Raw genomic sequence first — 27,961 nt, forward strand, 5'->3', positions numbered from 1 at the left:
GATGCATTAGAGATTACTTAATTCCTCTGTTGCCTTACACACTAAACCAGTTTTCAATGTCCCAAACTTGCAACGTTTACTGGTTAACCCCTTCGGCCCGTACGGAGGTCGGCTCGGCCATCGGGGCCTCCTGAGGAGGCCGTCGTGAGGAAATCAGGTTGACTGGGCAAACCCCAGCCCGGCTTCGAGGCAAAGCCGTTTATTTCCAAGGAGTGAAGCACAAAAAGTGACCCCTGCACCTTGCCACGGCGCGGCCCGTCCCCTCGGGGCTGGGGCTCCCTGCGGGTCAAAGCCCGGCTTCATGGAGGCCGTTGGCATCCTGGGAGCGGCGGCGAGGGGCAGCCCTCATCGCCCACCCCCAAACTTTGGAAGCTCAAAGGAAGCTCCGAGAAGCTGCTCCCTTCCTCCGAGGGCGCCCCTGCGCCCAGCTCTGCGAAGGGGACGCGACGCTTCCCCACGGCCACGCTGCGTTGCGCTGAGGGACCGTGGCCAGGGCTTTCCAGCCCGGGGAGAGGGTGCCGGGCGGGAGCTTGTCAGCTGGCGCCGGTCCCCCCGGCAGAGACACCCCCTCGCCTCCTCCGAGCGCCCCCCGGGCCGGGCGCGCTCCCGCCACCGCCTCTCAGCCCCCGGCAGCCGGCAGAGGCGGCGGCGGAGGCCGGGCTCCCTCTGGGCGGCGGGAGGTGAATGGCAAGCGGCGGCTTCTCCCTCCCACACCCCAGTGTCGGTCTCGCCTCCTCCAGCAGCAGCAGTAGCGGGTCACCTCTGCGCGGCTGAGCCGAGCCGCGCCGCGCTGCCCGCCGGCCGCAGGGCTGCCAGGGAGGCGGACGCAGCTCCCGGATCCCCTCGGCAACACGGGATCAGAGGCGCTACCTGCGGGGCCGCCGCCGGGCCGGGCTGCGGTGACATTGGGAGGAGACTCGCCCGAGGGCGGCGGCGGCGGCAGCGCCGGGGGAGCGGGAGCGCCTGTGCCCGCGGCCAAGCGCCAGCCGCCACTCGCCCTCCTCGGGGTGGGCTGGGCTCCGGCTGTCCGGGGCGCTCAACCCTCCGCTTCCTCTCGCCGTCGCGCTGCTGGAGGCTCCGGACTATAAATAGCAGCTCGCCAGAAGCCCAGCGACATAGGCACGCACCGGGGGAAAGTGTCGCGCCGGTCGCCCCGCCGGGCGGTCGCCCCGTCGCCAGCCAGGTAACCGCCGCTCGGGGCGCCGGGGGCTCGTTCCGCGGGGCGAGGGTTTTGTTTCCTCGTTTCCCCGCTGGCTCCGGCGCGTCAGGAGAGATGAAAAGCCGGGAATCGGTTCCGCCAAAGTCCCTCCCTTTTATTCCCTTATCAAGTTTCTTAAGGTTACAGCCCGCGCTCGCCGTGAGCCGCCGCAGCCCGGCGGGCAGCGGGGGGGCCCGGGGTGCGCTGAGGGCGGCAGCCGCGCTCCCCTCAGGGCCGGGCTGAGGGAAGGGAGGCGGCCCTGCCGCCCCAGGGACCCCCGCCCGCCGCTCTCCGGGGGTCCCCGGGGGACGCGGGCTGCCGGGGCAACTTCCAGCCAAGACCCGCTGGGGATTTTTCCTGCTTTCTCCCGGCGGCGTTGCCTGCCGGGGAGCCTGGGCTGCCGCCTTGGCCGCGGCGCGGTGCCTCGCCCCCCTTCCCCCCCGCCCCGCAGCTGCGGCCGTGGTTCCTCCGAAGGGGCGTTGCGGGGGCACTTGAGGAGCTGGTTTGCAGCGGTTTTCTGCCGCGTTTGAAAGTTGGGGGTACTTGTCTAACGAGGCGGGGAGCCACTGAGGGATTAAGGGAGCTGTAGGACCCCCATCTCGCACATAACGGCGTCTGCTGGAACGTGATGGAAACGACAAGAAAGGTCTAACGCATAAGTTGAGCGGAGTTGTAACTTGAAATTGTATCAGCCAGGGAAGGGAGGGGGGGATGGGGGATGATATTTAATTTCTGAACTGTGATCGAGTGGAGCTCTGTTTTCTGTTCCCCAAAATGACATACAGATTTTGAAGCACGGATGGCAGAACCTCTTCTATCTTGCTCGCCTGGTCCCCCAAAGCTAACCCGGTGCCTTATCTGAAATAAAAATAGTAGGATGAAGTCTTTGTGGAGCTGTGTTTTCATCTGATGCATAATTATGTTTCCATTTGTCTTCCTCGCCAGAAGAAATTTACTTGTTTATTTACCCATTAATGGTGTGTTAAAATAGATACGTTAAAATCAGGCCATATATATGCCATTTAAATCTGGCTTTGAATCTCAAAAACGAGACTAATTTTCAGTCTTCCCTCGTTTACAGGCACCCTCTATCTATATTTAAAGGATGTCTACATAGCAAGAATGATGGGGGAAAATGTCTGTTTCTCAGTCAGTATTAAAGTAAGAGTTTATGTAAATAATTGGTTACTAACAAAACTTCTTATATGCAGATAAGTATTTGCAGGTGTGATAGCAGTCTTTAATAAGGTGGTGTTCCAGTCATTTTATTTTTTTAATTTTTTTTTTTTTTTACTTGATTAAATTTGAAGTAGCTTTGAAGCCCTGTGGTATCTCAGGTTTTTTTTGTCCTGTGGACCTTTATATTGAATCAGGTTTGTGCATGTAAGTCCTCATTACTCTACCCATGCAGGACTGAATGCTGTTTACTCCATGCATTCTGATAATTTCGCTAAAATTAAGATACAAGTCATAAGATTAATATGAGCAGAAATAAGGCCTGTGAGATTTTAACAGCCCGGATGACATTAGTAGGAGCATGTGGCAGTGTTACTACTTCAGAGCCCTATTTTTGCTTTTTTTCCTTTGTTTCCTGGCAGAGTTTCAACAGTGCTCAAGATAAGATTAAATCTTTCTTTAAAGTAAAGCTTTTCTTTTACTGACTCTCTTGGACTACCTAAAGCTTTGAGTTCCAGTTCTCCATAGGTTCCTCAAACCTTGCAAAAGTGCTGCTGATCTCTCTTTTGCTCTGGTTTCTCTGGAGAGACTTATCCGTGAGGCTGCCTTAGTTCTTTTTGATCAAAGAATTCTGTCTTCCTCAGGTTAAGGTGTATCGGTTTGAGCAGGTATATCCAGGTGCCTCCTACAGATCCTCCTTTGTGACTTTCTCCTTAGCCTTCTGATCTGACCTGAAGACTTCACAACATTAGCTGAAGGTTTTGTGACTCCAAATGCATGATTAATACTGTGCTTTGTACCTGTAAGTTTGCTGTACTGCAAGAAAACAAAAAAATCTGAAAAACCCCAACAAAAAAAAACGGGAGTAGAAGATCTGGCTGGGGCATCAAAGTCAGCCTGTGGAGGACAGCCCTGCTGGTTGACAGTAAAGAGTGCAGGCTGTGAGATAGGCTGCAGGTGAATTAGTTGTTTGAATAGGCCCAGGCCTAAATTCGTTATGAATTTTGGGCAACGGTAGTGGGATTGATATGTCTGCTGAATTATTTACCTTGTTACAGGTATATATTTTTAGCATATGACTTCTGTGGAGAAATATGAAATCAACACTTTTTGGGTTTACGTAACAGATTTACAGGAGAAAGTAAGATAGTTTGCTAAGAAAGACAAACTGAAAGGCCGACAGTTACTCCCAAAACTAATGTTTCTTCAAAATTTATGATAACTTGCACTAGCATTCTTAAGCACTTGGGCAGTTAGCTACAGTTTTTTCTTCCTAATTTATATTTTCATAACCTTTCTTGTATGCCAGATGCTCTAACGTTTTACTGAAAACTACTAAACTCTACTGAAAACTTTACTAAAAACTCTGAAGTTTTTAGGAAGGACTAGTTTTATTAAGTCTTCTATATTACATGGATATTTTATTATTACCATTGATGAATGGTATTTATCACACTTTTGAGGAAGGATTCTTTCTTCCAAAGTAATCTGGAGGGATATCAACCAAATTCTGTGAAACATTTTTCCCTTGGCTTTTTAAAATAACTAGGAAATCTAGCTTCACTTGTCAAACACAGAGTGGATGGAAGGCTGAAATGTTATTTAGGGAGAGTTGGTAGTCCTGGCCTCACCAAGCCTTGGGTCTTGCCTACTGCTTACCCTAAGTTTAGGAGCCCTCCCCATGTTTCCTCATTTCACCTACACACCTGTCAGTCTTGCTACAATTTTGTCCCATATTCTCCATCGCATTCTTCAGGAGCAGTCACAGTTGATTTTGCTTTTGCAGCCCTTAAGAGTTGTGTGTGTTTGGGTTTTTGGTGGGTGTTTTTTTTTTTTTTTTTTTTTTTTTAAAGGAATGCCTAATTCTCCCTTAACTCTGACAGACAAGGATTTGGTCAGTTAGCTTATCAGGCTCCTGGATAGTTGATCTGTTACAGAAAACCTGAGACAAACCTTGAAAGGCTGGCTGGATTGTGCAAGGTTTGAGTGCTGGACTTCAGCTCACAGGTATCTTCAATGTGATAGAGGATTTTAATTAGAAATACTTACTTCTCTTGATACTAAATCCACACTGGCAATTCTAAGAAGGTGTTGAGGATTGTGAATTTCAGTTTCCTGCTGTTTGGAAGACTACTTTAACTGCTTGCCAGCTGAATATTATGAAGAGGAAAACTAATGATGGATGATTCTCTAGTATATTTTCACCATAATCTGCAAATGTAGATTCACTTAATTTGTCCAGGTCAGTAGCAGACCATTTCAGGGAAGAGGTTTTTTCCCATTTCTTCTGTCATCATAAGTAAAATGAAGATGGACAGGATCTCAGACAGTGAATCAGACTTATACAATGTGTTCTACTATGAAAACTGCTGTTAGGGGGCAATATACCTTGTCTGTCTTCCAAGTCTTGTATACCTTTTTGGCAAGGTATACTGAAAAGTGAAATGGACATCTTACACTGTGCATGGTACTTCTATTGTTTTGCCTTTTAAGGGGGAGTGAGTGAATAGAGCAAACTGTATACGCTTACTCTAGCATATACAAACTCAAGTTTGCAATGGTAGTTTGGTTACATGCTTCAACAGTGGGTGCAGAATCTTTAGTGGGACTGTTGAAAAATGTAAAATTATTTCTGCTTCTAAGATGTCTTTGATCCAAGTTCTATCAAACTTACGACCCCTCTGAATCCAGAAGAGACTGGGCAGGACAGTTCTGTTTACAGTAGTTTCAACTCTGCAGCTGCACAGGAGGTTTAATTCTGAGTTCCACAGGTTAGGATGCCAATAGGCTTTTTGCCTCAGCCTGACAAACTAAGCCTCCTCCTCCAATTTGTCAGGGAATTTGCCCCATAGATTTCTTTAGAATGCTTTTAGTGTTGAAGAAGGCTCTATTTAATGAAAATATGGAAGACAACACAAGCTAAAGGTGCTTACTTGACCGTACTGTGTCGAAGTTGTTAAATGTGATGCTGTTTATCAAGCTCATTTCTTTGGCAGGCTGAGTTTGTCCTCTGTCACTATGTGCCGTGTCATTAAAAGTCAAATCCACTTTTTTTTTTTTTCTTGGTGGATGTTTTTTGTGTTGTTCTGTATCCTGTTTCTATGAAATTTCACCCAATGCTGTGACCTCAGTGAAAGTTTATCCTGAGTATAGTAGTAAAGTCAGTCTGGGTTAAGTCTGGAGACCTTTTTCTGTTAAACTTGCCAAATATGCATAACTAGACCACTTTCATTTGTGTCAATTTCTTTAATTCTGTTAACTGTACACTTGTCAATAAGAGTTTCTTGCCTGCTGCAAAAACGCTAATTTGGTAAATAGAGTGAAATCTCTTAATACGAGGCACTAAAAAGACTCAGGTTTTTATTGTAATTGTAAGAGGTGGACGTGTAATGGACAATTAAGAGGGAGAAAGTCTTATGGGAAATAAGTTTTTATTGTATTTTGACAGTTTTTCATGTACCATCAGGTTTTTATGTTGTTTATAAACTGTGATCTTAGCATATTACAGCAAAGTTAGTAAGATGCACTGAACCTAAGGTGCATATTTCTGTTACGAAAATTACTGAAAACCATGAAAATGGGTATAAGAGTCTAGGCACTAAATGGGACTTGGTATCTTGTGTATTTACTGCGGTGCAAATGGAGCATTAAGCAGAATGCATCAACACTTTGGTATTGTACAGTGTTTCCATTACAGCGGTAACATTGCTGCTCTGCCTGGATTTTACTTTGTGTATGTGGAAATGGCTAAAGAAAACAGGTATTGGTAGAACTGAGTTTTATAGGATGAAATTACTCTCTCTGCCATAGTGACATAATTTTGAGATAAATCTCTTTAATGTGTTATTCCAGTTTATACTGTAAATGAGAACAGAATTTGGTACGCAGAGTAGGAGATACTGCATTTGACTTTCAGAATAACGTCAGTCTGCTATATTTATAGTTTTAAAAATATTCTTTCAATTGATGAGAAGAGCTTTAATTTTTCATATTAATAATCTGAAAGTTGGAGTGTGTATGAAAAGTGCCTTTTTGCTTTAGCCAAGTAAGTGTGTGGGTTGTTCTCCCCCCCCCCCCCCCCCGGGCCATCTATAGAGCTACACTATATCTGTGTTATTCTCTCTTATGACACACAGTTCATGTGGCTTTTGTAGGATGGCCACGTGGCATAGCCTCTCAATGTTAGCTGGAATTGATAAAGATGACAATGTTGGCTCTGTGGGGCAAGTTGATTGTGAGGCAAACTTTCCTGCAGACCCACCCAACAGCTGTTTCTGCCAGAGCAGTGTGATCAGGCTCATCAGGTGGTGATCCAGTGGTTACACCTTGGAATAAAGCTAGAGGATGTAAATGATGAAGAAACACCTGTTTTAAGAGATGCTTGAAATAAGCATTCTCAGTTTAGACCTGTTTCTTGAGAAATACTGTTTAACTTGATCTGTAGTTTCTATGCAAGCACAGATGCTTAACCTGCACTGATTTCTGAGTTTTCACTAAGTTTTCACTTAGTGAATCTACATTGTACATTTTTCCAAATGACTCATATCTGATAATTATTTAGCCATCGAGTTAAAAATACATGTATATCATTCTTCATTGTATCTATGAATTTTTTTTTGCCTTTCCTACTGTTGGTCTCAGATAGCTTTAAGTCTTGGTATTTTGTTTCAGCTTGCTAGTGTAGCCTTTTCCTTTTACGAATTGATACTTTCCAAGTCATATAAAAAAAAGTCGTGGCGGCTATTTTTATGGAAGTTTTTTTGGTTTTGGATACCTCAGGTGCTGACAGTTGGAAGCTTGGAGAGAGTGAATGTAGCCTACACTAGATGGCAGTGTAAAATATGAAGAAGCCTTAAGACATTTGAAATTCTTAACAAACCCAGTAGAAGCTGCCACACTTATAAGATTAAATTGTGCACACTTTCAAGATTAAATTGTGCATAATCTTTAGGGCGGATTACTGGTGTCACATTGAATGTACTGTTAAAGTTTATTGTCTTTCCCTTACAGAAAGTGTCTATGTGTGTGATGTGATACATATAAAACCAGTTGCTGTGATGTCAGTCTCTTAAAACATGATCTATATGAGCCTCAATAAGTCTGATAATGTTATTCAAGCGTTGGAAGGGGACTTAAGTGAGAATGGGAGTTAGGACAATTGTCCTCCTTTGTTAATATACCTTGGAGTGCTTTCAAAGTTTTCCTTTAGTGGTGTCTGATTATACAAAAATTCTGATCAAGGTGGAGAAAATAACATTTACCAGAAATCTTTAAATCAGTTTCTGTACCATCAAGATGTGATAGCCTAGAGATAGATTTCTATGCTAAAGCATGAAAAGCAAGAAGCATTGGAGGACCCAGCCTATAAAGGTTGTGTGCACAGTTGCTGAACTGCTTTGTAATATATTTGCAAGTGAAACTAGAAATCAGTTTGATGTAACACCACATGAAAGCTTTACGTTTTTATAAATTGGATTTTCTTTCTCTGACAAACGTGAAAAGCATGGTCACAATAGCTTCTTTGGCCCTGTGTATTGGAAAAGGCAAAGCTATCCGCATGTTGGGATTATTAAATGTACTCAGGCTGTCAAAATATATATGCAAATATATGTAGTACTGCACACTAAAATTGATCAGTAATCAGTCTGGTGGTAAATTAAGAAGATTGTATATGCTTAAATCATGAGATGCTGAATGTGTTTGAGGAAACAATATTGTATAAAATCCCAACTTCTGATAATGACTCTTTTTAAGTAGAAGATAGGAAAGTATTATAAAACTGTAGGAGTGTTTAGTGAGGGAATAATACTTTCCTTTCCTTGCTTTTCTGCTACTGCTCTAATGCTTTTTACAGAAGAAAACATTAGGTGCTGTTGATACCTGTAAGATCAGTATTTTGAAGATAATGGGAAAGATTTACCAGCAGAAAATGTTGATGTTGCAGTAAATCCATGCTTGGAGACATACTGCTTGTGTGGATACGGGTCTTTGAGGGACACAGTAAATAGTGTCCCTCTACATTTGTGCAGTCTTTTGAAAATTCAGCTTTAACTTTTATCATAGGAAACCTTGTGCAAATTCTCCTTGTCAGCTCAGAATCTTAGTTGGTGCTTGAACTCCAAGTGTAAATTGAGCTACCACGTCTCAGTTTGGATCTTTTAGGTTTGGCATTCATCGATAATTTTTTTGTTTTGTTTAGTGCTCTTAATTGAATGGCAAACTGTGGTAACCTTGCACAAAAGAAGCAGCATGTTAAACACCAGTTTATTACAAAAAAAGTTGTGGGTGCCCATATTAATGTGAATAGGAGTTTTCCTAGAGTTTGCAGCAGAAGAGTGATCTAGAGATGTGTGGGAACCTGACAGAGCAGATTCGACAAAAACATACTCTGAGAAGTTACTGACTGACTCACAGGGTGAAAGGAATACAGTCACGGAAGCGAGATTAAATGGCAGTTTATTTTCGACACATATCAGAAGTACTCCAGAAATAAACTAATCTGGTGTCCAGTGCTCTTACCTCCAGCCATGATCATGTGCAAACTGAAATCCCTTTGTCCGGTTTGGGTTTGTGTTTCATAAAGGCTGAGGAGGCTTGATCTATGCAGGTGTGATGGTATCAGTCCTATTGATTTTTAATTTCCCTTTAAACCTAGAGGTTCGTCACCCAGTTTCCTGATATTTTTGTTTTGGACTAGCACTTGGCTATTGTTTGAGGTCCGCCAGCTTGTCCTCTAGAACTTTACTCCTAAGAATGAGTTTCATGGCTGCTGAAGTGTTTGGGATGCTCCTGAGTGTATCATGCCCATGGCATGCTGTGTGACTACCAAAGTAACCCTCTATGCTTACTGTTCTTGGTAGTATGATGTTACAAGGAAGGTAGAAACTTGTTATTTGATATTTTTGCACGTGTAGGAGAAAATTCCTCTGGTTCTCTTATCACAAGTGGTTCAGTTGTGAATTGCACATACAGCTTTCTTGTCTGTTACCTGTGGTCATGGACGCAGGTTGGAGGAATTACTGATACTGATTTTGGAGACAAGGTGATGAGTCCCAGATTAAGCCTTGGGAGCTCCTGGGGACAAGTTACTTCTTACCAGAGCAGTGAGGATGAAGGGAATCTAACCCTTCTGGAGTCAGCCACTTATTTTTTCAGTATAGTCAAACCTTGCAGTCATCTTCTAGGTGGTAGCATTATCATATTTAAGTAAATCTGATGTTCCACTAAGAAACATGCTACAACTGTTTCCATGTTACTATGAGAAGATACATTTATAATAATTATTTAAAATACCTAATTCAGCACTTGCTCAACTTGCTGAACAGCTTGCTAATGACGTGTCCTAGAGTTATCTATGAATATTTATTAAGATTTATATCAACAACAGAACATGGAAAAACTGTATTCTTTTTCAAAAGAAAAATTATGGTTATTCATTTTCAGTGTACTTGAAATTACCTTAATAATCCAGTTTGGTATGTTACAATAGAATGACATGCTCGGGCATTTTGCCTGAAGCAGTGATCTATTTTTTTTCCTCCTCTGTCTGATCTAGTTCATCAAAACAACATAGTGCAGGTAAAGTGGAATTTTACCTGAGGTTTGCGGTTGCCTCTTCTTTTTTTTTTTTTTTTTTTGTAAATGAAAAAATAATTAATAGCTTTGCCATTACTTTCCAGTTGGGGCAAAAAAATATACCAAACCACCCCAAAACATATGTGTCTTTTGCCTATTTTAAATGAAATACTGATAAAGATCTAGCCCTCATCTGTGGGAATTTGTGTTCTTGTCAGATACTTCCTAGGTTCTGAAAAACCTCAGCTTTGAGAATCTATTTTTGTGTTCTGAAAGAGCAATGTCTCCCACTATAGTTTGAAGGTTAAGGTGAAATATTTTTATGAAAACTGAATTGCGAAGTGCAAGAATAGTGAAAACATAGCAGAAGATATATTTTTAAGCTATTTTAAAAGACAATACTGGCCCATCAGTTATGACCTTTGCTTTTCATTTCTGTATTTGGAGCAGTTGTTGCAGCTTTACATCCAGATGATTTGTTAGTTGTGCTGTAGTAAATAATTCAAAAGAGCCTTTGTTGTATAGTCAGCAATGTCACATATCTCTCACCTCCCTAAGTGATGGGAGCAGGTTCTGACCCCGTTTGCAGTGCTGTAAGTTTACTGAAGCTTGAGGAAGCACTCTATAAGATCTTGACTTTCGGGTTTTGTTTTCTAAAAAAAAATGTTCTTATCTTAATTTTTAAAATGCAATTTTAAAATTATTAGTAATGTAGACCCTCGTGTTGATTCTGGAAATGCACAGAAGGGACAGGATAGAGAGAGAGAAGTGCTGATATCTTGGAAGGAAGTATAGGTCCCATCTTGAAAAGCTGCATTGAGCTGAGGCTTAGACTTGCATTTTTGGTCAAATGTACTGATACCTTGACCAGGCAAAGTGAGGTCTAACTCTGTTAGAATGGCAGTGAGAAACTGGAGGAGAGCTAGTGTCTGCAGAGCATAGAACCTCTAGGGAGTCACAAAAACATCAGGGCTAGTGGAAATTTTCCTACCAGATGGGAAACAAAGGGATATGCCATGAAAAGTCTCAATGTTGCAGCTTTCCCTGCATCTTTAACAATGAAGTTAAATCTTTGTGTGCTTGGCCACTTTCCATCTTACCTCAAAGGTTGTTTTGTCCCTGTTTATGTTTAGAGAACTTCTGTGTGTATGAGATGATGAGCTGGCTGTCTCCTTAATGTTCACATGTGAGACTGACTCCCTCTATGAGGTGGGAATGTGATAGGGTGCATTTGGGTCATGGAGAGCAGAATCTTCAGTCTTTTAATCTGGATTTGTGAGTATCTTGTTGAAACATTTCTGGTTGTCTTTTACTAATTTTGAGCCATGATAATGTGCCCTGTTCTTTGTCTGTTGTGCTGTTTATACAATGCAAACACAAAACCCAGCCTTTCCTATTTATTTCCTGGTTTCCTTTTCCTTTTGCCTGCCTGGCCTAATGTCCTGGCCTCGCAAGGTCTCTAATGCCTCCTTTCTAGACACCCTGTGGTAAGCTTCAGATTTAGACACACTATGGTAAACTTATACTATCCACAGGGACCTTGCTAGGCTTCAGAAAAGTGGGCAGATGTGAACCTCATGGAGAAGTGCAAGGTATTGTACCTGAGTCAGGGCAGTTCCCAGTATCAGTACAGACTGGGTGAGGAACTGACTGAGAGCAGCCCTGCTGAGAAGGACTTGGGTAGATGAAAAATTAGAAGCAAGCTGGGGATGTGCACTTGCAGCCCAGAAAGCCAATTGTGTTCTGGTCTGCACAAAAGAAGCATGGCCAGCAGGTCAAGCGAGGGGATTCTCTCCCTCTACTCCGCTCTCATGAGAATATTGCATCCAGCTCTGGAGTCGTCAGCACAGGAAAGATGCAGACCTGTTAGAGTGGGTCCAGAGGAGGGCCACAAAAATTATCAACGGGCTGGAACAACTCTCTGCTAAAGAAAGGCAGAGAGAGTTGGGGTGATTCAGCCTGGAGAAGGCTCCAGGGAGACCCTACCGTGGCCATTTGATGATTATAAGAAGATGACTTGTAAGAAAGACTTTTTACGAGGGCCTGTAGTGACAGTATAAGGGGTAATGGTTTTAAACTAACAGTGAGCAGATTTAGATTAGATATGAGGAAGAAATCCTTCCCTGTGAGGGTGGTGAGGCCCTGGCACAGGTTGCCCAGAGAAGCTGTGGCTGCCCCCTCCCTGGAAGGGTTCAAGGCCAGGTTGGACGGGGCTTTGGGCAACCTGGGCTAGTGGAAGGCGTCCCTGCCCATGGCAGGGGGGTTGGGACTAGATGATCTAGATCCTTTCCAACCCAAACCATTTGGTAATTTGGTGATCAGGATTTGCCTTTCAAATTGTCCTGTAACGTTAGCCTTGATGGTTATTTGGGAGATAAAAAGATCTGAGTTTGTTCTAATTTGTTCATAATAATAAGTTTAGTTTGTTTCAATTCTGTATGAAGATGTAATTTAAGTTTTATATGTAGAACTACTGTTGGTCAAGCAGACCTTGAACTAAAGGAAATTCTATTCTCACATACTGTTAAGCAGTCTTTTTTTGTTGTTTTTTAAAGAAAGGTGCATATAGTTATTTTTTGAAACTTAATGAGAAGTGTTCACTATGCCTATGTTCATTAGTGAGGGAAACTTGTAAAGTCTCTGACATGCTGCAGTTATCTTGTCCTCTTATTACAGTCAGTGATAGTGTTTTTTGCTCTTTCTTCGTACATAGTTATCTTTCAACTTGTTCTATTTCTGTCCAGATAGTGCTGTTCCCTTGCTAGCCCAGTGAAGGATATTCATAGCTTTCAGACCTAGTTCTTGTACCCAGACTACTAACACAATCAGACAGTGTAAGCCAGGACCTAGCGCTGAGGTGGGAGAGGCATGTAACTTGCTGGGCTCTTAGTAGAATTTCCTGCATCTGATGGATGATGCAGCTGAACAAGTAAAAAAAATTAAGATCTTGTAATATCTGTAGGTAGCAGGTGTCTGTGTATTGTCCATGACCATGGACTGAATGGCTCAGGTAACTGAAAAGAAAATAATTTATGCTGTATCTAAAATAAAGAATGCCTTAGTCCATCAACCTAAAAGTCATCATATGTTAAGAAGGGGACACAAAGTGTAAGTAAGTTCGTAAGGTTGAACAGAGAAAGACAGATAGATATTTTTTTTTTTTTTTTTTTGCTATGCCACACATCCAAAAAGAAATGACTTAAAAGAATTACCAGGCAAAGGGGAGATAATTAAACCATCAAACACAAGGAATTTCCTGGCCATTGTGGGTAAACAACTCTCTCTGCTCCAGGCAGGGGACCAACTTAATTAAAAAAAAAATCTAATTCACTTAACCCATTTATCAAAGAAATATGTTGGAAAACCATTAGTCTTTCTACAGACATTAACACTTTGCCAGTAAGTGCAATATTTTAGAAAGGGAACTTTTTAAACTTTCCTTAGCATTATTTTTAAAATGTACAAACTGCATGGTGTGCAAAAGTTGTGGTTTATTAGTTTTATCCTAACTACCTGATACTTCATTCCATTTTATTCATAATATATTTAATTTTCCTCTTCTAAAGAAGGGAAAGCTGAGAACTGTATCAGGAGTTGCATTTTCTTCTGTGTATTGGAAGATAAATACTTTATGACCTTTCTATTAGTATTTACTGTGTATTCCACAGGAACAGAACTACCTCTCAGTTGGTCTTGATACATAGCTAATTAAAGTTTGTTTTTTCTCACTTCTACCAATGAGTCTGATAAGGCTTTTTCTTTGAGAAAAATATCTCATTTAAGGATAATGGTAGTTTTAATGAGATATTGACTGTTAAAAAATATGCATAGGTATTTAAAAATTAAGGAAACACCCCACCCCACCCCCAATGCGAAACTTTTGTATTAATTTCTTTATGTAGTTACAGCAGCCAGCAGATACTTTCTTATTTTTGAATTGGGTAGGAAAGAATGAATAGTAAGCAAGTCAACATACAGTCTGGAAGACTATTTAGAAAAAAAAAGTGTTGGTCCATAGTAAAGATACAACTTTACAATTGACACAGTAAAGGCAGGTAGACATTTGAGAGTCATAAACTTAACTTATATTAGCATACCAGATAACAAATCCCAAATCATATGGAAAATGCATTGTTGCTCAAGAAGCATTATGTAAGATGCAGTGTTCTCTTGGAATAAGGAATAAATTTAGACAACTGTGAAGCCAACAGCTTTGAAGGTTGAAGAAGCCCTGTTTTGTATCCTATGTGTTTTGGAATGAATGGCTCTTCAATACTGGATAATGTGGAAAGGAAAAGACCAATTATTTTTTGAAAGGAGGAAGTGTGGAGAGTTTTTTTTAGCCTACAGTACAAAAATCTGAGAATATTTTTTTGCCACGTTTTCACTTGGTTACGGAGTTGAGACTTCTGCTCCCAAAGGTGAAAGTGTTACGAAATTAGCATATATCCAGTTTTTTTCTACTAATTTCTGTGGTATCTGGTCTCCTCAGAACTCCACTGGGGAACAGGTGTTTTAATCAGCAGATAAATTAACCTGGACGGCATTACTATGATTTTTATTCCACAGGAACTCAGAAGGGCCTGTTAAGTATCTGTCATCCCTGTCCTTACCAGTCTGCATGTCATAACCAGATAATACTAATGTGGTTGGGGTAATAGTATCAAGCCAGACATCTGCCTCCTGTAATTTACTATTCAAAATAAGTAAGGTTGAGGATTAAGAAATGAGTGGATGAGAGCATCAGTTGGGAAATTTGCTGCTTATGTGTTTTTTAAGGGCAGGAAAGAAGATCAGGGAGAAAAGGCATGTGAGATCTCAAAGCTCTGTATACAGAGAATCAGTAGGTATGATTCCAGGACTTTATTGTTTTCAAAATATTCAGAGAAATTCATAGGTAAACTATTAAAAATAATGTTCTGGTCTGGCCAGTCATCACTTTTCTCTGAGGAGCTTGAGCAGTACATCATCTGTGCAATCCAGCAGATGCTATTTGCATTAGGTTATCCATGTAATGGTGGTGTGGATGACACCTTGGCCTGTGTAAGCCCTTTCTGGTCCGTTATTGCACCACTGTGGCTATGACATTGCCAGCTGAACATGCTCATTAGCACATGGGAAGTGTATGGAAATGGTAATGGCAGGAGTGCCCGGGGAAACAGTTGCTCAAGTAAAGAGGAGTCTGTGAGCTTGAGGCTGGACTATATCTAGAGTTATAAACCAGCCAAATCTAAAGCTTGAAAATCACTGTTAACCTAAAAATTCAGAACGAATCAATGTAATACTCTCAGCCTTCAGTTTGAAATTACATTTTTACTTGTACTTGGTTTCCTAAATTGTTAAAGGATATGTGGTGTTGTATTTGCATATAGCAGTAGCGCTTCAATAATTGCTGGCATTCTTACTGGTCTAGGTAGATGCGTTAGCCACTGACTGTTTTACTGGAGTTGGGGAAAAAGTTGGAGCTGAGTGCTTATGTATAAATGAACATATATAAAGCTCAGTGCCAGAAGGGCAGTAGAGGAGAAGACATAGGCATGCCAGAGGTACCTGTGAAACTAAAAGGAAGAAATCAGCATTCTCATAAGTAGCTTCTGCTGCTTTGCTTATACTAAATTAACAGTATGCAGCAACTTCTCCTCTTGTGTCTAGTTGTACTACTACCTTGTATCTCTCTGACATAATTTTGGAAACGTTCTGAGTCAGAGCATGTGCATGTATATCTCTTTTACTTCAGTGGGGCAGTGATTCTTGATAATAGCACCTAGATTCAACTGCCAATTCATATTATTACAGGGCATAGTTATCTAACACATTTTTTGCAAGTAATTTTCCAATCTTATTTTAGTTGTGGATTTAATATTTAAAATGTGACAATTTTTAATGTTAAGAGTAATATGAAGGAACATTAATGTTCGATTTGGTGTCATAAGAAATAGCTTATAGTCATTTTTGCTGATGAGATAGGTAAAATATCTCTCATGGTTCCTTTGGAATTTTGGTGCTCACTAATTGCTCTTTGCTTAAGGGGTAAGGCATCAAATCTTCCTTTGTATGTGTCTGCCAGAAGTTAGATTACACTGGAACTAAGCAAACACTAAATTGGAAGGAATTTAGATTAAGGTCCATGTTTACAGATTTTTAAATTACCTTAATCCTGAAAAGCAAAGCTGAAAGTTCTCATCTGTGTTAGCGCTACAGTAAACTCTAGGTTGACACAGTTGATACTTCTGTGCTGGTCTGTCCGTGGCACTTGATACTTTACAGCTCTGTTCTTCATTCACAGAAGTATCTAAGTAGAAGTAGGATGTAGTGAGAAAATTGTCTCCTCATATGTATGTTCATAAGAATTTCACTCTGCAGGGCAGTTTGCTGATCATAGTTGATGACTTGGCTGAAACAGTTCAGATCAGACCAAGAAATTAACCTTGATTAATGTCTTCAGTTTTAAATCTGCATCCCTATTAAAAAAAGAACACATTCATGGTTTTATTAAAAGTCTTGATGTGAGTTATGCTTTGAATATCTTTTTTGAATAATTTTTTGCAAGATTTCTTCTGTTTCCCTTGTGCTTCTGTCTACCCCGAGGTTCAGGGGCACTTTTGTTTGTGCTCTTAGCTGCTTACCAGCTCAGTTTTCCATTCTTTGGCTTAGTCATAACACAATATCATTAAGAACTATTTAACAATCTGTTTAGTATTATGTATTACCATATACTGAAATGATATGTTCAACATTTTTTTCTCTTTATTCTTTGGGTCTTTAAAACTGGTAGTTTTCTGTCTTAATTTAAAATGTAATGTTGTTACACTGAATGCAGGAGTTTTAGTTCTTTTGAACACAAAAGCACAGAGTTTCTGTTGGTAAATGTCTTTTTTTTTTTTTTTTTTACTGGAATACATAAACCTGTTTAAGAGCATTGTAGGTACAGCCTTGCAGAGAATTTCTGCCTTTGTATGGAAACACATTACCATGTTTACCTGGGAAAGATGTGGGAATAGATTGTTTTTTCTAGAGAAAGCTCATGTTGGAAATGGTGGAAATCTAGCTTTGCGGGAAGAAAGATTAGGTAGTTCCTTTAATGAGAGCCAGGGATAATTGAAGTAGGAGGTAGGTATGAAAGATCAGGATGAGAATACTTTAGTAAAGACAAAAAAGATGGGCACTGGTATCCTGGAAAGCAGGAGGTGAAGTGACAGTCCCTTTGTTCATTTTGCAGTTTTCATTGTTTTCTTCCTGGTTTTGAGGCTGTTTGCCTGAAAAATTCTATTAATTAATTGATGAGAAAAGATGAAAGTTTGAAGTGTAGTTGTGTGTGTTGTTTTAGACTAAGGAAATCATATGAGTAGCAAAGTTTATCTAAACGGTCTCATTATATATCTTGTTTCCTGGTTTTGGTGGTGATAGCAGGACAGATACAAATAGGTTGATTGCACAAACCTTTGGGCAGTTTTAGAAACTCTTAGACTGGGAAAATGAGAAATGACAGAAATGCTGGGAGAACAAGGGAAAAGATGACATTTCTGTATTTCTCCTAGCTTCTACTTTGTTTTTCTTTATAAAACTTAAGTGTAGCTTACTTCAGGGCATGACAGAGAGATGGTTTTTTTTTTGGTTTTTTTTTTTTTTTAAGAAAAGCCCAAACCTCTCAATTGCATGTCAAAAGGAGTCCTTTCTTTTCAAATTATGTTTCTATGCCTCTGTAGATATGACATTCAAATATAAAACATTCTGAAATCTTCATATAGTTTATCAATAAAATGCAATTTATTTTGGGTAGTCTACAAATAAATTGCTCCATAACTATCACAAATATTGTATAAGCCATAATCAAAATGCTAATTAAAAAAAAAAGTCAGACTTTTCCATTTGAAGAGAATGGGGAGGAGTGATTGTAATTTTTTGATCCAACACAGGTATAAGTAAGCTTAATTAAGCAATCTTAATCTTTAAAGTAAGACTGTTTTCTTATCCTGCTGGGACAGGATAAGTGGTTACAAAGCACTTGGACAGTAGTAATGTTTAGTAGTATATAATTTGTTAGATGGAGAGAAAGGTTTATCCTACGAACAAATGAAAATCTGATTGCCAGAGAATGTCAGAACGCTTGGAAGTGTATGTTGTGGATAGGCAGGAAATAAAAGATAATTTAGTGGTAGTCACTTAATTGCAATTTTTTTTTTTTTCTAAAGGCTTCTCAAGTGAAGGTTGGTTGCCATGTTTTCCCCCAGTCTAGGTGGACCAGACTGAACCCACCTAGTCTGGGTCCAGTAAACCAGTGCCCTGAGAAGGTGATAACAAGTTCTTATTTGTAATAGTTTATCTTCTTTTGTCACTTCTTACCACTGAGAGAAAAAGAAAGAAAGAAGAGTGTGGAGAGCCTTTCCAGGTAGTAGCGAGTTCCATCATTTGAAATAAGAGTGATAGGAGCGTTCTGTGATCAGTTGATACAAGACAGCAGCGTATTTATTGTACTGGATTACTTGTCACCCAACAAAGTTTCCTGAATGCTGTAACTGAAATGCATATTTTAGTAAAAAAATCCAAACCAGTGAAGTTTATAACAAGTGCAATGCTGAGTTGGAATCAATGTATCTGCCAGCAGCCACTGGTGAGCTGGTACTCTTCACTCCTTGACGCATCATTTGGCAAACCCAACAAGGGAAGGGGGCAGAATTGGTACCAATATGCAAATTACCAGTCAAATCTATTAATTGTTTTCTCAGCATCCATGGGCGTGAAATAAAATGGGAGAGAATGCAGCTGTCAGTGGGAGCGGTGCTCATTTAGTGATGGTAAAATTTGACCTCAAGCTAGGCCTCCTTTTATTTCCATTCCTATGGGTAAGAGATTTGATGGAAGCATTTCGATATGATAGCATTTCAAAATTTTGACATGTATTTAAATAGATATGGACTGTGTGCTTCAATCTGTACTTAGCCTTTTGCTTAACTTCTAAAGGCAAACAAAATAAATGAACAAAGCATTCAGTAAAATCATCTTGAGTGATGCCTGCCATGTAAGAAAAACAGCAAACTGACTGCCAGATAGTATCAGACCTAAAGGAGACAACCTCAGCTCTGGCCAGGTATGACAGAGACCTGTAACAAGACATGGTTACTGCAAAGTATGTATTAGGAGGTAAGCGATCCTTGCTGTATTTTTGTATTTGAAATGCTCTGGTTTAGAGTAAACAGACAGCATAAATGCTGCTGATATGTCTTCAGATGTATGAAATGTCCTAGAACAGTGCCCCCCACCTCTGATACATGGCGGCTGGTGACACAGCTGACTTCTGTGACAAGTCAGTCTGACACTGCTGTGGCCAGAACAGAGTTACTGAGGAACCCAAGACATGTTTTGTCTTCAGGCTTTCTTTCTGTTAACAAAATAGATGTCCCAGCACTGATCATCATCTCCCAAGTGTAAGATCTGAAGTACAGTACTGGACTGTGGGACTGCGGAAAATTCAACTTTTACATTTCTCTTGTCAGGCTCAGTTGGGATTGCTGTAATTTATGTCAGTTTTGAGCTGATGCCCCACAATTTCTGTGCTGTTCAGATTAGTCCAAGCATAGGGTGCTTTGGGTAAATTGCTTCTTTCGTGCTCAGATGGGCTTCCAGCACCTTTCTTCCTGGGGTGAAGGGGGATGTAGGACCATTTTGTTGCTGAGGAGATGAGGGTTTAGTTTACTACCAGCCACATTATGGCTTCTTTTAAGGATTAGCCCAGAACAAAGAAGTGAAGTATTTAATTTAGATACTACTCCGCTCCTTTCCCCTTTTCTTTGAAATGGTTCCAAACACTGTGCAATGAGAAACTTGAACTATACATTGGTAGGTGTCAGTTTTTCTGTTGCTGAACTTTTATCTGTTTGTTTATCTTGACTGTGTTGGAGTGAAATGCAGCAGCCATTTAACAGAATTAAGTAGCCACCATTAAGGACAAAGGGAAGAATAGTATCTGTTTCAAACTGCATAAGGACATTCTAGATATGTATCTTGGAGTTAGTCAGATTTTTTGCCCAGTATGCCATAGTTAATGCCCTTAATGAAAGGCAATTCTTCATTGCTTAGACTCTTAACACCAGCTGTCATGTGTATGTTTATCCCAGTGTGCTGTGCCACTATGAAACTATCAGTTTTTCACCTTTTCTTTTGAGCTGTAGGTACCCAGAAGCCCTGTCTTGGCACAGTGATGAGTCTGTGAAATCTCTTAGGCTCCTTGCATTGTGTGTGTATTTTTGATCTCCTTACTGCTGAGAATACATAATAGACAATTCAATACACTCCCCAGATTTTGCTGCAGCAGTGGAAGAATACTTAACTTAAAATTTTAGTTTTAATTATTTTTTCAAACGTAAGTGAAATTGTAGCTCACCTGAGCATGAGTATTCTACAGAGAATGTGAATTTAACTAGGAAGCATTTTCAAAATTAAACTTTCACTTTTTCTTTAGATGAAATATTTTAATAAAATCTGACTGATTATCCACAGTGGTTTTTCTGTTCTCTATCAATAATACTTAGATATAAGCTTTTTCTCTGAAGAAAATTTCAGCATGTTGATCAGTTGTTGCTTTGTGCTCCATTATCCATTCAGCTCAGCTTGATTTGTGTTGGTAGTAGCAGTGGAATGTAAGAGCAGAAAAATAAGTTGCTGGTTCTGCATGTCTCCTGACCAGAAATGTTTGTTAGTTAGCTATTCCATTCTTCTTATCCTTCCAGTCAGGGCAGTCTGTACAGAAATGAATTTCTTCATCAAAGTGAGAGAACATACCACTTACAGTGCCATTTTCATCCTGGAAATGGAAAATTACTTTTCCTCTGGAAGGCACGAGCATTCAGACACATCTAATGTCTTAGCAACTCTTTAAGAAAATGAATAAATCAAGCTGTCAGACCTGTAATCTCTGTCCAAGAAGTCTGTGATACTTCCAAGGCTTAACATGTAGAACCAGAATTTTGAAATGAAAGTCCTGTGAGTAAGCAGAGATCACTGTTTCACAATTTAAGAATATTATTGACCTTTCTAATATGTCTGAAACATTTGCTCCACAAATATACCATGTATTGGCTTACCAAATGCAAAGACAGAGGTAGGATTTAGTTTTTTTTTTCTTCTTTTCCTAGTTAACAAAAACGTGTACGGTGGAGAACTGTGGTGTAAGAGAAGGAAAAGTAGATTGAAGTTGTACTACTCATTGATCACTTAGTCACCGAAAGGCAAAACATTTGCAGGATCACAGCACTAACACTCATCTTTCTGTGATTTCCAGGGCCTGTTTTATCTACCAAGGTTTTGAGGAATGTAGAGCCACCTTGTAAAGACCTCTGCTGAGGAATGATTTATATTATTGCCAACAGGATGACACCAGTCTATAGTTAGCCATGTCTAGTCTGTAATCACACTCAGTGGGGCAGATTGGGTACTCTCATAAAGGGAATATGACTGGAGAAGATTGGCAGGAGAAAACAACATAGATACTGAAGCAGATGGATTTAGATAATCAGTACTTCAGGTGGGCAGAGAGATTTGTTTGTTTCTGAATGCTTTGCTTAGATTTTAGGCTAAGAAATAAAACTGTGCCATCCTTTAGACACAGAACTGAGTCCTTTCAGATCTTAGGAAATTGTTTATTTGCATACATTTATCTGCTTGATTATGTGGGTTTTTCATTTGCTTAATGGTGGTGATCAGCTCTGCTATTACAAGAATTAATCCCATCAGAAGTGGTCTTGCAAGTATGGAAAACCGTAACCTTCAGGGATTATGATTCATCCATGTTTAAAAGGAACATTCAGCCATTAAACCCAAGTTTTATTACTGAACATCCTGAGATCCCTGCCCCCTGGCTTAGTACAGGAGAGTGGGAAATAAGAATAGATGATGAGCTCTGCTCTGTCTTGCTGAAGTAGCTGTGGAAATTACTCTCCTTACTGGTTTGTTGTGGTGTTAGTGCTGGGCAACAGAAGCAAATGATGTTCTGCTCTTCAGCTGTCACTGGTCTCAGCCAGCTGTTCGTTTGTGATGATACCAGTGCTCTTTTGTGTTGAATAGCAGATGTTGAGGAACAGCATATCTTTATTTTTGTCCCCCTTGCTATGGGGGAGATGATTTCTGCAAGTAGGCAGGAGTGCAACGAGGGGTACTACAGTTTAACACTGTTAACTGCTTAATTAAACAAAGCCTGTTTGAGAGGGAGAGACTAAGCTTTGTAGAAAACAAAAATCATGGAGAAGAGGGGGAAAAAGCTGAAGTAATCAATACTAGTTTCTTGAAGTCAATGCCTTGACACACAAAGCTCAGGTAAGGTAGTTGGGTATAAATGATTTTGATTTAAAAGTATTATAGTTCTTGACTGTCGTGTATTGAGTCATGCTACTGGGTTTTTCTTTCTATGCTTAGGCTGGTCCTGGCTCGTAAAGGGGAGGCTTTCAGAGGTGTCTGAAAGCTGTTTGGCCTTATGGAGCAATCATCACTAGAATATAGGTCTTACATTATGTAGCAGCCTAAAGAGAACTATGGCACATATGTGTTTTCTGCCTCAGTGCAGTCTCCTATTGCATAAAAAATCTGCTGTTTTAGTTGAAGCCAGCTAAACTAAAAAGACTGTTAATAGCGTTAATATTAATTCTTCATCAATACAAATAATTTGAAAATAACTGTAGGTGTCCATTGTAGCATCATGTTTGATTTATTTGTTAGATGTTTCTGGTCACACAGTGACTGGTAGCTTTGTGCTTCCCCTGTGCCTTTTTTTCTTACTCCGCACAAAACAAAAAGCCCAACAACAATAAACCCCACAATATGCAGGGTTTGGTCCTATCTGCATCTACAAAGATCTGCTGTAAAGGAAATCTTGAACTATCCATAGCTTGCTTACAGCTTACTATACCTTAGTCTCCTAGGTTAGAAAGTATAGACTTTATATGTTTGTAAATAATCCGCCCATTATGTCTGTTCTTGTATTTTTACTAGCAGCTCTTTGGTTTTGGGTCCCTATGAGAGCACTGAATTAATATCTTTCCTTATCTATTCATTTATTTTGGGACTACGTCGGTTTTTTTGCTTCTCCAATAGCAGAACTTGATGCCTTAGTATTCCTGTCCTCTGAGGATATACCATTCTTTTATCCTCTATAGGCTGCGGTAGAAATTGCTCTAATGCGTAGAAAACCTGCTAAAGTGATTAGGAAGTCTGAAGGTTTTACCAGTAATCCTCATTAGTTTCCATTTAAGGATACACATCTAGGCTCTAGACTTTCTCCCTTTGGCACGAGGGCCATTTGCAGTTGAATAGGTTGTTCAGTGTTTTTAAAAATTTATAAAATTCATAAGCAAGTTGTAGGTTGGTACAAGTTGGTTCCTATTGTGTCTGAAAAAATACAGATGCAATCAGGCATACTGAGAGTTACCTGCTGTCTAATCCCAGGCTAAATCCAGAATGATTTTTCAGTCATTCATCTAATACTACCCAGAAGTCCTATCGGTGAGTTGGTCTCTTAATCCCAGATGGATTAATTTAGGTATCACATGTGCTTATATATCCCACTAATCCTTTATATGATCAATCCTACTTTAGGTTTTCAGGAAATAATTTTTTCTTTAACCCCATCAATTCATGCATGCAGGTTCTTTCCTAGCTATCATTTGAATGTCTTATACCTGCATCAGTGAACTAGGTCTGAGTACATAACCATTCTGAATAGAGAACTGGTATCACTTTGAGTGTGATGTCTGGGTGGAATTTATGTCTTTTTATTGTTTTTGTGAAATACAGGCTGCCAAGTTTGTCTTTAAAGTAATCCTAAAGTTACAACTAGATTAGAAAAAAAAGTTAATGGAATACTAAAAAAACCCCAATGAATAATAAAGAAAACATAGTCAAAGGCAGACCAGAAGTTTGCTGACCTGTGTATTATAAATATAGCCAGTATGTGGATATCAAGCTGCATTTAAAATAGTAAGATGCTTAAAAATGACAAGAAGCAAGGTTACTATTAATAAATTAGGTAAGTGTGTTTCAGTATGTGTTTTTAAGCAGATGTAGTAAGTGTAACCAAGCTCTGTTATTTGCTGAAAAATAATTTGGAAACCAAATGTAAATTACTTACAGTAGAATTATTGTTTTAGCTTTAAAGAAAGTCTAGCGTGTATTAAAGCAGCTTTTCTTGTTCTACTAGACTTGTCTGATTATATGCTAGAGGCAAGTTATTCAGCCTTTGTCAGGGTGAAGTATCTGTGGCTTACATTGTACCTGAAATGAAAGAACTGCTAGAGAAGTGCGGCTGAGCAGACAAGAAACAGGGTTAGGTTAATCCCTGCAGTAGGGCCAGGCTTCCTGGGAGGAGTGAGTTGATGGCCATGAAATGCCCTGGGAGAATTATGTTGTGCCCTTTCAGCAGATGTGGTAGAAGCTGTGTTCCCTCTTGTGTTTGTAGCAGTTACTGCGTTTCTGTATTGCTGATGAGTGAAACGGTGATGGAGTTGCGTTTCAAATTTATAAATATGGCTGAATTTTCTTTTTCTTTCTGTAAAATGGTGAGATCCTGTTCTTTCAATAGATGGAGAGCTCCTAGATGCTGTGAAAGAAGTGAAGATAATGGACATTGTCATTTTTGTACATCAAAAGATGCAACTGTAACTTTGGTTTTAAGCTTCTGTGATGCAGTCTGGACCCAGAGAGCAGTCTCAGAATTTTAAATAACCTGGCTCAAAGCTTTTTCGTAAAGGTATCTGCATATATTTAGCTTTTCAGCAAGAATATGGGGCCAAATCAGGGGAAATGCTAACGTAATTCAGCGTCCATAAACTTTGGGTTCAGTACCAAAATACTTTTGGTATTGAGTCCATGTAGTGTTTTGGTAGTGTTCCTGTTTGCATCTTCTCTGTATATCTAACCAAGTGCTGGTAAAACAAACTTGTACTGTTATGGTTATGTGCAGTCTCTTCTTTACTTGTCGTCCTCCTCCACTTTTTTTAACAAATCACACAGTAGAAAGAAGAAAAGCATACTTGCTACTACTCTGTCTTTCCATAGTGATGATACAATAAGGAGCTTAAGGGAAAAGATTTCAAGGAGAGATGCTATTTTTCTTTAGAAGTCATCTACAGTTATTGCAATCTATGTTACCGAGATGGAGAGGGGCATGTAAAATGGGGGAAAAGTATTCATATATACTTCAGATATGTGTGAATAACATTTGTTCTTCCTAACAAAAATATGAAGACCAGATATCTTTAGAAGATACATGCTAAAAAGATTTGCTGCTGTTTTCATAGAAGAAAGTATTATAATTTCATAAATAGGCCCAATAAAATTACTGTTCCATCATAACTTTCTGAAGTTTAAGCAAAGTATATTGTAACTAGTATAATCTCAAAGAATTTTAAGTGGTATATGGACTGGTTATAGACACCTGTCTTGAGGATCCAGAGCAGAGTTGTTAGAGTAACATTTTCTGTTCTGTGCCATGAGAAATTGCAACTTTTTGTCTTTGCTCTGCATGTTTTCTCATTTCACATTCTCTTTTAGTAAGTAGAGCTTGTTTTTCTATCAATATCTCCTAGTGACAGAGATAGTGCTATCTATTGTTTTTTATTCTAAATTGCTTCTGACTTCATTTTACATGTGGGGAGTATGGAAGTACAGATTTGTAGCTGCTGCTTTCATGCTTTGTCATGATTGTCTTTATTGTTTAAGAAAAGTGACAAGCCACCATTTGAGATTTGGAGCTTTCTTACTGTGGTAGTACCATTGCAGCTCTGTAAGTTAAGACTGCATTGTTTTGCTGTGACTATAGAACTGAAGTGTCTCATACCTATTCAGTGACTAAAGCCCCTTTCCAGTTTGAATGTTTTCTAACTTTGGTTTCTGGTAGCATACTTGGATTTTTGATATCTAGAGAATTATGTTTAGTAACTTGTAAAAAGATAGAATTTTAGAAATAAACCTGCCCTGTGTTTTCCTGATTCCCTCCCTCCCCCTGCCCCTTCTTATTAATGGTTAGAAAATGAGTCACTAGAAGCTCCAGGTAACCGATGGTGGTGAAGGTAATAACCTATTTTACTTTTTTTTTGGAGGGGAGGGGGGTGTGGGTGTGAAATTCTGGGGTTTCAACCCCAAGCCCCAAATTAAGTTTGACATATGGGTGATTCCCACAGCCCTTCACAAAGGAGTGGTGAGTTTACCTTTATGCTTCCCTCCAGGGTGGGGCCGGCCTTGCAGGGAGAGCCATTGGGTAAAGGAGCCCCAGGTGTCCTGCTTTAAGTAAACAAAGGTCAGGTGTCCCACTGAGGGATAGAAGCTGGGACCACTTGCAGGTGGAGTGGAGTGTGTGCCTGTGGGGTGGATGCACTTTGCAGTGTATCCTGTTGGGGAAGGGCCTCCTGACTCCCTGGAACTGGGCTCCAGTCAGGTCTGCCTTTTGTAAACGTGGGCTGTGTAGAGATTCATTATGTGGCTTCCTTGGTCTTACGTATTTGGCTTGTTGACTCGGTTGTCTCCCGTCCCTGCTATGGGAGAGTGCGTGTCATCATTTATTCCACCCATTGTTGGTCGTGTGGTGTCATTGTTGGGGTCAGTGGGATTGATGTCGATTATGTATAACCTGACTGATTTGTTTGTACCCCCAGTGCTCACCCATGTACTGGCTGTTTTGTGTCAAATACAGTTTGGTTATTGGTTCATCTTTATGCTGGCTGTGTCCTTTATGCTAGGCTTAATAATTGGCAAAACACCGGGGGGAAGAGGTTAAAGAACTGTTAAGTTGCAATGAGCCTCTTTTCCAAGCCTGCTAACCTGTTTCCTTTGTCATGGGTAGACCAAAAGCATACAGGCTGGAGGTCACAGAGGACATTGATGTATTGGAGGAATGGAGAGATGGGGATTCATATAAATGTAAGTTTACAGATGTGCTGGACAAAACGGTAAATCCACTTCAATGTAACACGTCTATTCAGTATACCAGTGGAAGCTTGTGGCTCTGAAAAACAAGGCTGAAGAGAAATCTGGCTGGTGGAGGGTAATTAGTAATGTATGTTTGTGACACTGCAGACAGTAAAAATATTGAAGGTTTCTTTTGGAAGATTCCAGTGGGCTGGAGAAACGACATGGTTGTGTAGAGGCTCACTTGACATTGAACACAATTCTACCAGGCCTTGGAAGGAAGAAGTGTAGCAGGATGACAAAGTCATGGGTTTGACTGGTCCTACAGAAAGGATTTGGAAATTTTGACCACTTAAAAAAGCACCTTCTGGAAGAGGAGTCTTTTAAAAGATGAGCTCAAACTCTAATCCTCGAAGAAACAGCTTGCTTGACATTGAGAATTTGTGCCATTGCTGAAGAAGAACTTCAAACTGAGAAATGTTAGATTTGCATAATGCCTGTGACTATTATTTTTTTCCTTTAAAGTATATATGAAAAGAGGTAAGAAACCCAGGATAGCACAGCAGACAAAGTGGTGTAATTACAGAACAGTGGACAGTTATTAGAATAAAAGGTAAGAGCAATAAATATTTCTGAGAATAGTAGTCAGGTAATGTAAGTAGTGGTTATGACTATGCCAGCTCTGAATGCAGTTAAGGTTGTATTAGCTGAAGTACAAACAAAGCTGAAACGTTTTTGTGCAAATACCAGGAGCTTGGGGTATAAAATGGAATAATTTGAATTGCAGTATATTAATCACAGCCATAAGATAGTAGCATAGCAGTCATGAGAGAACATGAATATTGAAGCACACAACCTTTTCAGGAAAGCTAGAAATAGAGGTTATAATATATGATGCATTGCTCTAATAATTTAGAGATGATATAAGTGAAACAGAAGCCACTTAGATTGATGTCAGTTTAGTGAAAGGTGGCAAGAAACTCTATTGGTAGATTTCTGAAGCAGTTGCAGTGCTGGATCTGGAACAGATAATGGTAATAGTGTAAAGATTAAAATTACTGGACACATTGTGAAAGACTACCTTCATGCATGTCAGCTGGAGATTGAGTGTTTCTGGCAATG

The 27,961-nt window shown here is 40.1% G+C and overlaps 1 protein-coding gene across 5 annotated transcripts in view; it reads left to right on the plus strand.

The window, feature by feature from the left end:
- Positions 1–755: 755 nt before the first annotated feature.
- INPP4B (inositol polyphosphate-4-phosphatase type II B) overlaps positions 756–27,961 on the plus strand; it is a 330,214-nt gene continuing 303,008 nt past the window's right edge. For all 5 annotated transcript variants that reach the window (XM_074905028.1, XM_074905029.1, XM_074905027.1 and 2 more), the window contains exon 1: positions 756–1,183. The gene's annotated coding sequence lies outside the window, so the exon portion shown is untranslated. The remainder of the gene's footprint in view (positions 1,184–27,961) is intronic.

Source organism: Athene noctua, chromosome 4 (assembly GCF_965140245.1).
Source record: "Athene noctua chromosome 4, bAthNoc1.hap1.1, whole genome shotgun sequence".
In the NCBI taxonomy this organism is placed as follows: Eukaryota; Metazoa; Chordata; class Aves; order Strigiformes; family Strigidae; genus Athene; species Athene noctua.